General features: G+C 48.0%; 1 long non-coding RNA gene across 1 annotated transcript in view; it reads left to right on the forward strand.

The window, feature by feature from the left end:
- Positions 1-9,794, forward strand: part of LOC106899962 — a 47,077-nt gene continuing 37,283 nt past the window's right edge. The window contains exons 1-2 of the long non-coding RNA XR_001414101.1: positions 1-81; positions 3,301-3,370. This is a non-coding gene — a long non-coding RNA (uncharacterized LOC106899962). The remainder of the gene's footprint in view (positions 82-3,300; positions 3,371-9,794) is intronic.

Below are 9,794 nucleotides of genomic sequence, written 5' to 3' on the forward strand. Positions count from 1 at the left end.
CTCAGTTTCAGGCTGGGAAAACCTGCAATAAGAAAGAAGTCCACACTGAACTGACCCTGCTGAGCTGCTTGACATGGACAAGTGAGTGATGATGGAGCATGGTGCACATCTGGGGACATCTCTGGGCTGTCACATGGAGCACTGGAAAGCAACTGTAGGACTGCAAAGCAAATATGTCATTTGGCTGTGTGGGTGGCCAGGGCTTTCAGTCCTGGTAAACAGCTTACATCACTTCCGCAGTCAGGGACCAAACTGGGAGCACTGGTTTTATTAGTTTTCCAATAATATTCCTATTGTCTCTATTGCAGAAGGCCAGGGGTTTGCATTGACCAGAAAGCGTGGAATCTCAGGTCTTGTTTGGGCTTCAGGTGGTTTTAGCTGCACTTAACAGTTGCCCGTTGGTCGGTAACTATTGCCCAACTTGTAGCTTGAGCTCTGTGAACATGCATGAGCCCAGGCTTTGCTGTGTAGCAAACAACAGCCCTTTATGTTCAGTGGAGCTGGAGGAGGCTACTGGGCAACTTCCAAACTTCAGCTGGGAACCAGCAAGAAGTCAGTGTTAGTAAAACACAGAGAAATGGATCCAAGCATGCATAAGACTGAGGGGGAAGAAATCACTGCTGTGAATGGCAGACTCTTCTTGGCACTGACTTCAGGGTGCTGATGACTTGTCATAACCTTGCTCTGCTTGAGGAACCTGACCTTTCTCCAGCGTGGGGTTACCAGCGTCAAATTGTGCCTGACCATTTTGATTGCCTTGTGTGAGGAGACAACAGATGAGAGCAATGGGTATTGCGTACCTTGGCTTTAGCAAGGTGTTTAACCCTGAGAGGGTTAAGACAAGAACTGAGATCTTAGGAATACCAGGAGTAAGAGAACTTCCATCTTTGCCTGTGGCAAACAAACTGTACTATTCATCCTCTAATTTCCTGGACAACTTGGTTTTATTCTGAGAACACCTTCTCAGAGCACCCTGTAGTGAGTGAAGGGGGTCTTGCTGGGCAGGACCCGGCTGCAGTCGCAGCGTAAGCACTGAACAAGGTTGGGTGCTGCTGGGTGCCCAAGAATGTCTGGGACCCAGGTTGAAAGGGGAGAATATATCTCCTTGTGTCATAGGGTGCTGTGAGAATTCATAACCTCCCTGATATTTCCAAGACTTACTTCTCTGGGTGATGAACACAAAAGATAAATGCAAGAGGAAGTAAAGATTCCCTTTTCAGAGCAGGGTTTGATGTGCAGTAAACAAGCCCCGAGGCTGTACAGTGAATGATGAAGATACAAACTGCTCTGAACAGTGCAGGAACGCAGCAAAAAACAGTGTAATGTGTATCTGTCCAGAAAAGATTGGTTAATCTGTCTGGAAATAAAGATGTGGAGCACAGACAGCACCATGTCAGTGTGAAATCAGTGAGGGCTGCAGGTGCTGAGCTCCACGGAGGAGCCAGAGCAGCTGAGTGCAGGGTGTGCAGGGCAGAACGGACAGAGACCGCTTGGGGAGAACTGGCTGCAAAGTCCTGGGACTGGGAGCTGGGAGTAAGTGGGGTTTGTGAGACAGAGCCCCAGTTAATGAATTAATTTCCTAGTTCTCCTGTATCATCCCTCCCGTGACTCCTGGACACAGGCTCAGATGACAAGACTGTCTGCCTGCGCAGCTCCACCGGTACCCTGAGCAATGCCGGAGGTTTGTTCCAGCAACAGATGCCGACCATCCAGGCACAGGTTATTGTTTATATCAGCTAAATTACCCAGTGACCCCAGCCTGCTTCCTGCTGCACTGCCCAGCAGTCCTGCCTATTTACCGTTTAGCTCTGAAATGGCAGTAACGAGATTACTTGATATAAAGCAAAGCTCCACCAGCTTTCGCGCTCTCACTCTCTTCCTCCTGTTCTGCACAGAGGGCTCTCTCCCAGGAGGAGTCAGCAGTGGATTTGCTGCTAGAGATTGCGCTCGCTCTGGCTCTGCCTATATCCTTCAAAGAGAATCACTGCGAGGAAGGAAGAGCTGTTAGTTTAATCAGACTGTTTATCCCTTCAAAGTGAGCAGTTCGCTTGGAATAAGTAGGGGAGCTCAGTGGGCTCAGCTAACGGCAGCTTATCCCAGCAATTTGTGCTTCTGGAGATGGCTTCTCCCTTCTCCTGAGGGTGCAGGGAAGTGGTGTTTGGGAGGTAACATTTGGTCCTGACATACAGAGCAGGGGTATAGCTGTTGTTGGTGCAAAAATGCAGTTATAGAGGAACTGTGAGAGCGTTTGGGAGAAATGTATTAATAGACTGCACCAGGCAATGAGCATCTGATTTAAACGCGGCAGGAGCAGGCTCTCAGGCGCTCGGCGAAGCGGCAGCGGCAACGCCGAGCCCCGAGGTGAGCCCGGGGAGAGGGTCGGCTCGCGCTGTTCGGCTCGCGCTGCACAGAGGGGTGCCCGAGCTCAGGGACCCCCAGCTCACAGCCCCAGCCCCAGCGGGAACCCGGAAGCCCGCAACAACCAATCAGGCGCGGAGGGGGTCCTGGCCAGGAGTCACGCGGAGATTTAAACGCGGCCGGAGCAGGCCCTCAGGCGCTCGGTGAGGCGGCGGCACCGGCACCGGCACCGGCACCGGCACCGGCACCGGCACCGGCACCGACACCGGCACCGACACCGGCACCGACACCGGCACCGACACCGGCACCGACACCGACACCGACACCGACACCGACGAGAACCGAGGTGAGCCCGGGGAGAGGGTCGGATCGCGCTGTACAGAGGGGTTTCCGAGCTCAGGGACCCCCGGCGGCGGCAGCAGCCTCACCAGAGTGCGGCGCGTGACAGGTCAGTTCAGGCAGGAGGCGGGGACCGGAGAGGCCCGGCCTTCTCAATAACAAGAGCTGAGCAGCGCGTGCAACTTCGGGCAGCAAAGAGATAAAACCATGGTTACAACTCGGCCGAAGGCTGTTAAAAAAACTGAACGTGCCCAAACAGAGGCCCCACACAAACATGCAGGCACCCAGGCAACGGGCTGCAGTGATTGCTGGAGCCTGGCACTTGCACTGGAAGGCTGTGGAGTCAACACCTGTGTGAGGTGTGAGCAGATCAATGATCTTAGTCACATCCAGACAAGAGCTGCCACGTGGTAGAGGAGAAAAATGTGGAAATTTGATAATTGAGAATAAGGTAGGGGAAAGCAGTACCTGCCTTGAGGGAACCACTTGGTCAGTGTGTCTTCCTTGCCCTGTGCTGGTGGAGTCAAGGTGCTGCAGTTGAATGGCTGATGCTGGCACTTGCACAGCATCTTATACATTAACCGCACTGTTGTTCTGTTACAGATGTGAAAAAAGTGCCCTTCTGAAACTACACTAATCGCAGCATGCAGTATGCAGAGTCTGACCTGGCCAGGTAAGGATATGCTATGGCTCTCTCACTCTTGCTCATGGCTATTTCGTATCTCCACAGTAGCAGCACCAGTGAACCCCATTTATATTATGCTGAGACTTTATTAGGTGCTGCACAAGAAACAAAAATGTTCCTTTTCCCAAAAGCAGCTCAGAGGCCGAGTGTGGGATTTGGGTTCTGGGCACCTGTAGTCCGTAACCTCTTTTCTGTATCTCTTTGGATTTTGTGCAATTTGCACTATACAGATCATTAACACAAATGTGTTGATCAAATCTCTGTGACTAACTAGAAATTGAGATTTTATTCCTCCCTTCCCTCCAGTAAGAGGCAATAGACCCCATGCCTAAAGCTTATTAGGGATCCAGATCGTGCCTGTATAACCCTTGGTGAGTTCCTGAAGAGTGTGTGTGGTGATGATGAACTTCTGATTTATAAACCTCCTATTTACAAATTAATTCTCAAGCACAGACACTTAGGCTGACCTGAGAAGCCAGCACTGACAAATATCTTTCGAGTCCGTTATATTCTTCCTAAATCTGCTGCTCTCTCTGGCCTCTGCGTTGGCAAAGATCTCCATGTAGAAAACATATCAATGGTAAAATTAGAAGGGATAACAGTTTTGTTGCTTATTCTGAGATTGTTTGCAGTTACTACCATCCTTTTAGCTTGAGGCCTGAGCTAGAAGCCAAGCCAGAGGGCAGGTATTTGCCCCTGATCCTGGTGCCGCCACCTTCCTTGCTGAATGTCTTGTTGTGAGGTTGTGGAGAAGTTAAGGCAGAAACAGGGCACGTCCCCTGGCCGGGACAGCTTGTGAGCGCCGGGTGCAGCTCCTGGGCCAGACTCTGGAGGGGGAGAGCTTTGCTGGTGGCTGTTGGATTTGTCATTCTTCTGCCATCAACCAACATCTTTTGAAGACCATAGCAGAACCTGGGCAGGGGGTGGTGTGCAATCTAGTGCCTGCTCTTGCCAGCGGTGATGCCCTTGTGTTTTTAATTTTGCTGTGCCTGGGCTAGCTGAGAAGTCAGGACAGGGTCTTATCTGGGTAAGAAACAGGCCCTCCGTTGATGTCTCCATGTGAATTACCCACTGCCTGCAGTCTCAGGATCCTGGAGATTCATCTGGCTGTATTCCCTGGCACCTTGACTTTCAGGAGAATAAATTTCCTCTGGTGCCTGCAACTGCATTAATTACTGAGTGTGCCTGGAGGAGCTTGAGTGAGCTGACCATTTTTTCCCTGAGGCCATCTGGGAACCAGAAAAAAGTTCCTGTGACCTGAAAATCTGGATTTCCTAGGAGCATGCCTAATCACAGCAAGAGGAAGCTGAGATAAATGTGTGCAATGTCCCAGAGCTTTGAATATCTATCCAGGAAATGGGATACCCGCTGGCCGTTTTCTGCCTACAGGAGATACGGACACCCGTCTGGCTGCATCACGCCACATCGACGTACCTGCAGGTAACTGCGCGGCTTGTTCAATCCCTGCTCAAAACGTGCCTGGCCCAGACATGGGTGCTGTTGGGCTGACAACATGCAAACACTCCAGTGTCAACCCAAGCCCTGTGTGCTGATGTGAACATCTGGAGCAACCCCTGGCTGGCTTTGCTAGATGACATTGCAGGGCTATCCCGACTGTTTTCTCCTGTAAAGCTCAGAGCCTGCAAGACAAGAGGTACCTGGTTGCGCTGCTGGAAGCAGCATCATGTTCTCCCAGGCCCCTGCAACTCACTGCTTGAAAAGCTGACACTGGAAGATGCTTCAAAGCTGCCCCGGTAGCTCCCAGTAACCTGGAGTGGGATGTTACTTTGAGCAACATGGTCTAGTGGGAGGTGTCCCTGCCCAGGGCAGGGGGGTTGGAACTCGATCTTTGAGGTCCCTTTCAACCCTAACCATTCTATGATTCTATGACTGGGTGGTCTTTAAGGTCTATATTCTGGTTGCAGAGCAAACACTGGCTTCATTTGAATCTCTCTTCAGACCTTGCCAACTAGAGCTCCAGGGTTTGGTTTGGCTACCTTAATACCAATCTCTAAGTACTATCTTAGATTCCCCAGGCTGCTCCGCCTGGAGACATGAGTCTCCCATAGACCCTGTGTTTGATCTCCCAGCACTGTGTAGGTGTCTGGGATGTCAAAGCAGCACTATGAGTCAAATCTATGCAGCTGAATCCCAGCTCCATTGACTGTAGTAGGAAGCTGTGCATCCTGCTGCCTTGTAGATATCCAAATTTCAGCTGAACCCATCAATTGGCTCTCCCTGGCCGAATGCCATCTCTGTTTCTAAGTGGAGTCTGAGGTGGCAGCTGAGATGATGGTGCTGGCACTGGGGATCTCCGTGTTTAGATAAGATGAATCTTGCAGGTGGATTTAGGGTTGTGTCCGCTATACTAGTTAGCATCGTCGGAGAGCTGTGTTTTGCAGGATGCTTGGGAGACCTCCTGGTGGTGGCATGTTCTCAGTGCAGATTGAGGCCTGCGGGTTGTGATGCTTTCAGTCCATTTTATAGAGGTGATGTTGATTTTACCATTGGAGTTTCGCAATCATAATGTCATACGGGATGAAATGAAATCCTCTTCACATTTAATTAACATTAAATTATTAATTTACCTTTATCACCCAGATTTATCGTTCTACCAAGATAACAGGTTATGCTGATAAAGTCTGTTTTCTGTGCACTCCTGTAGAACAGTCAGCTATTCCCTCTCCGACTGACAGGCCTGTAATTACTCGAATCTTCTCATTTACCTTTCTAAATATTGGCGCAGAATTACCTTTCTTCCCATCTGCTGGACCTCCTGACTCTGTTCTCACTTCCTCAGTTCCACCCATAGATCTGCCTTGGCTGACTCTCATACCAGCATACCCAGGCAGTCTGCACAAGTGTTTGCCTTCGGTGAGGACAGGAACTCTGTTATCTCCAAGATTTCTTCCTGCAAGGGAGTCCCATTTCTGCCCATCCTGAAAGGTGGGAAGCCACTCCCGGGTTTGTTCTTCCTTTTCTATGAAGCAAGGTGTGACCTCCTTACTGAGAGCAATATTTGCAGGGAAATCTGGGTCACTAGATCAGTCTAAAGGGAACTTGCAATAATTTTGTGGCATCTTTTGTGGAGGAGAAAATCCGTCTTTGGTCTCACAATGATCTTGTGGAGGCTGAGAAGTTTTCCAGCGTTCCATACAGTAGAATGTGGTGTCCATCTGTGCTGATGCTGTGATGCTCCCTGGCTGTTGCTCACACATCAGCCCTTCTGGCAAGCCTAACTCAGTTTCTCTTGTGCATCATATGTGGCCACTCCTCATGTTTTGGTCTGTTTAGTTCCTTGACTGTTTTCTCAGTCAAGGAGACCTCTTCTCACAGGTAATTAATGACAGAACAAGATGGAATGGCTTCAAGCTCCAACAGGGTAGGTTTAGACTGAACATTAGGAAGGAATTTTTCACGGAAAGAGTGGTCGGGCATTGGAATAGGCTGCCCAGGGAGGTGGGTGAGTCACCATCCCTGGATGTGTTTAAGGGACGTTTAGATGGGGTACTGAGGGATATGGTGTAGGGGAGGACTTTGTAGAATAGGGTAGATGGTTGGACTAGATGATCCCAAGGGTCTCTTCCAACCTGAACGATTGTATGATTCTATGATTCTCAGTTATAGTCTTCTGGGGAAGCAAGAAGGCTGGAGTATTGAGAAATGTCAGCTGGAACTTGGGAATCCAGCTGACAGTCCCAGGCTCTTTTCTTTTTTTCTCCCTGCAAGTTTAGTAAACCCTCTGATAGGATTTATAAGCAAACCCAGGTCTGCGCCCAAGTCCCAGCCCATGTGTGTTTTTGGCTGCTGGCTCTTCTCACCTCATTTATTGTGTGAGTGATCCTCTCACCTGCCTTTTTCCCAAGGAGCTCCACAGAGGTCTGCTGCTGAACAGAGACTCTCTCTGTGCCTGCCACTGCTGGGCATGCAACCAAGGAATTAGAGCAACACAAATGGCAAGTTTAACCAACTAATTACCTTACAGTATACAGTAAATAAAATAATTGGCTTTAGCCCTCTCTCAAAACCTCTGCTGTCTTTGCAACAGAAGGGTCACAGCATTTAAAAGCTGTGCGCACAAGCATTAGGCAGCACCGGGGAATTGGAAACCACAAATACTTTCTTCTCGGGCAAACATGATAAATGTGTATTTACATAAAAATGGAATCAGGAAAAGCTAACAAGTGTTAAATACCAACTCTGGAGGCTCTGATATGAAGGGAAGCACAGAGTATCAGGAACAGATGGATTTGAAAGCTTGCAGAAAGACTCCTCAGAGCGGTTCCAGTTGCCTGAACTCATATATAAAGCAAAAAGGAAGAGGTGGCCAGAAAACATCACCAGCCTTAACACATAGGCTGGGATTTTACCTGACATGCTTCTGCAGCATCTAGAAGGTATTAGCAGCTATTTGACGAATGGGGTCTGGGTGATAGTGGATATTTGGATTTACAAAAAGTATGGGAAAAGCCCTATGACAGCTCTGAAGGAAATTTAGCGGTCACAGATTAAGGGGAGAGTACTTGCAAGGACTAATAGCACGGTAAAGGATGGGGACCAAAAACTAGAACGAGTATTAGGTTTTTGTGGGGAAGGGAGATTAAGTGTCGAGTGGTGTAAAGATCTGTGCTGGAGCTGGGAGTGCTCAATTTATTCACAAAAAAAGAAGATAATTGTGAATGTCAGTATTTTTCACTGGTACAGTGTTGTTTAGGATAGTCAAATCTAAAGCAGTCTGTGCAGTTCCCGTGTCCTTGGGCTGCATCCTGAGCTCTGAAAGAGATCCTGCACGTTTTATGGCTGTTTGTTGTTCTTGGCCTCACTTGATGCCCTGGCATCCAGCGCCCCAAATTTAGCATCACAGGACAAAAAGTCACTGCAAGGAGATCTGTAAGGAGACAAGGAACTGTAGGAAACTGAGTCCTCACCACATGTATTGGGCTCTACCAGGGCTCCTCATGTTTGCCCTGGAGAAAATTTGCCAGGACCAATATTCAGCAGTGGCTGCAGAATTGGCTTGGGATATCTTTAAATCCACTGGTATGCACCAGATGCTCTTTTTATTTTTTTTTAAATATCTTTAAGGCTACTTAAGTTTGTCCTGAGGGCAGGATTCAGCACCTGGGGCCACTAGTCTGTGAACAGACCCAAAGCTGGCCCTGTAGCCTTGGACAGGCCCCCTGCACTGCCACCATAACCATAAATACTTACAATTCTCTCTAGGGCACAGAGTCACTTTTTTTTTCTATTGCATTTCATATTTAATACACCTTAAAGGCTAGCAAGTATGTCAGCACCTTAATACTGCAATGGACTGTAGGACCAAATGTGATGCACAGATACCACGAATGATGATTGGACTGCATCCCAGTCCCCCCATCCTGCACCTCTACCCTCTGTTTTAGGGAATTCATTCCCAGGATCTTAAAGATGTAGACCTTATGCTCTTCTTTGTGATATTGAAAGAGGCACAAGAAGGTCTTTGAAATGGGTTGCAAGCTTAATGCTTAGGAGAAATGCTTAATTTGGACTCCCTAACAGAGTCTTGATCAGATGAAGGGCTGCACCTAGAGGGGACACAAGTATGTGACCAAAAGTTTGGGAAAGCTTTAAAAATAAAAAAAAAATCCTCAAAACAGCAAAATAGACAAATATGAGGAGGAAAAAAAAGTCAAGAAACCACACAAGAGGGTCCCATTCAGTGACACATGAATTTGCCAAAGCTGCAATAAATAGACAGTCAGAGCTGAAGTGTGAAGTGTGGAGGTGTACTCCCGCTTGTAATTATAGAGAAACAAACACACTTTGTCATCCATGTGGGAGAAAGCATCCTTATGAAATGCCTAGCATCTACCTTGTTGCTGAGATTAATAAGCTGGATATTTACATGTTAATGCAATACATCTTTGCTCAGACCATCATAATGCCATTAAAAATAAGTAAATGCATTCAAAGGATTGTTCAAAGAAAAATTACCTAGTAGTGGATAAAAAGAAGCCCTGAAAAAAGACACCCAGGAAAAATGGAGGAGGCAAGAGATGATGGGCACAAACTGCATTAAGGGAAGGTTGAACTAGAAATAAGAAAAAAAAAAAAAAAAAAAACCCAGACAAATGAGTCAACAGCTCACTCTGGGAATCCCACATCAGATGGTCACGTTCCTTCTTACTCACTCATGCACATCCACCCTTACATATATTCATAGATAATTCCTTCTGAATTCAAAAGGGGTTTTATAGGACGAGTCAAGGGCAGACCTGGACTCTCTCCAAGCCCTGCCTCCTCAACCATCTCCAGATAGATCCAATATTTACAGTTACAACCCAAGCCTGCTTCCTAGCAGCTCTGTCATTCTTGCCCCGACAAACCACAGCCACTTTCCCAGCGATGGCAAACATGCTTGGTCACCCAT

The sequence above is a fragment of the Calidris pugnax genome, unplaced genomic scaffold (genome assembly GCF_001431845.1).
Source record: "Calidris pugnax isolate Ruff unplaced genomic scaffold, ASM143184v1 scaffold1007, whole genome shotgun sequence".
Classification (NCBI taxonomy): Eukaryota; Metazoa; Chordata; class Aves; order Charadriiformes; family Scolopacidae; genus Calidris; species Calidris pugnax.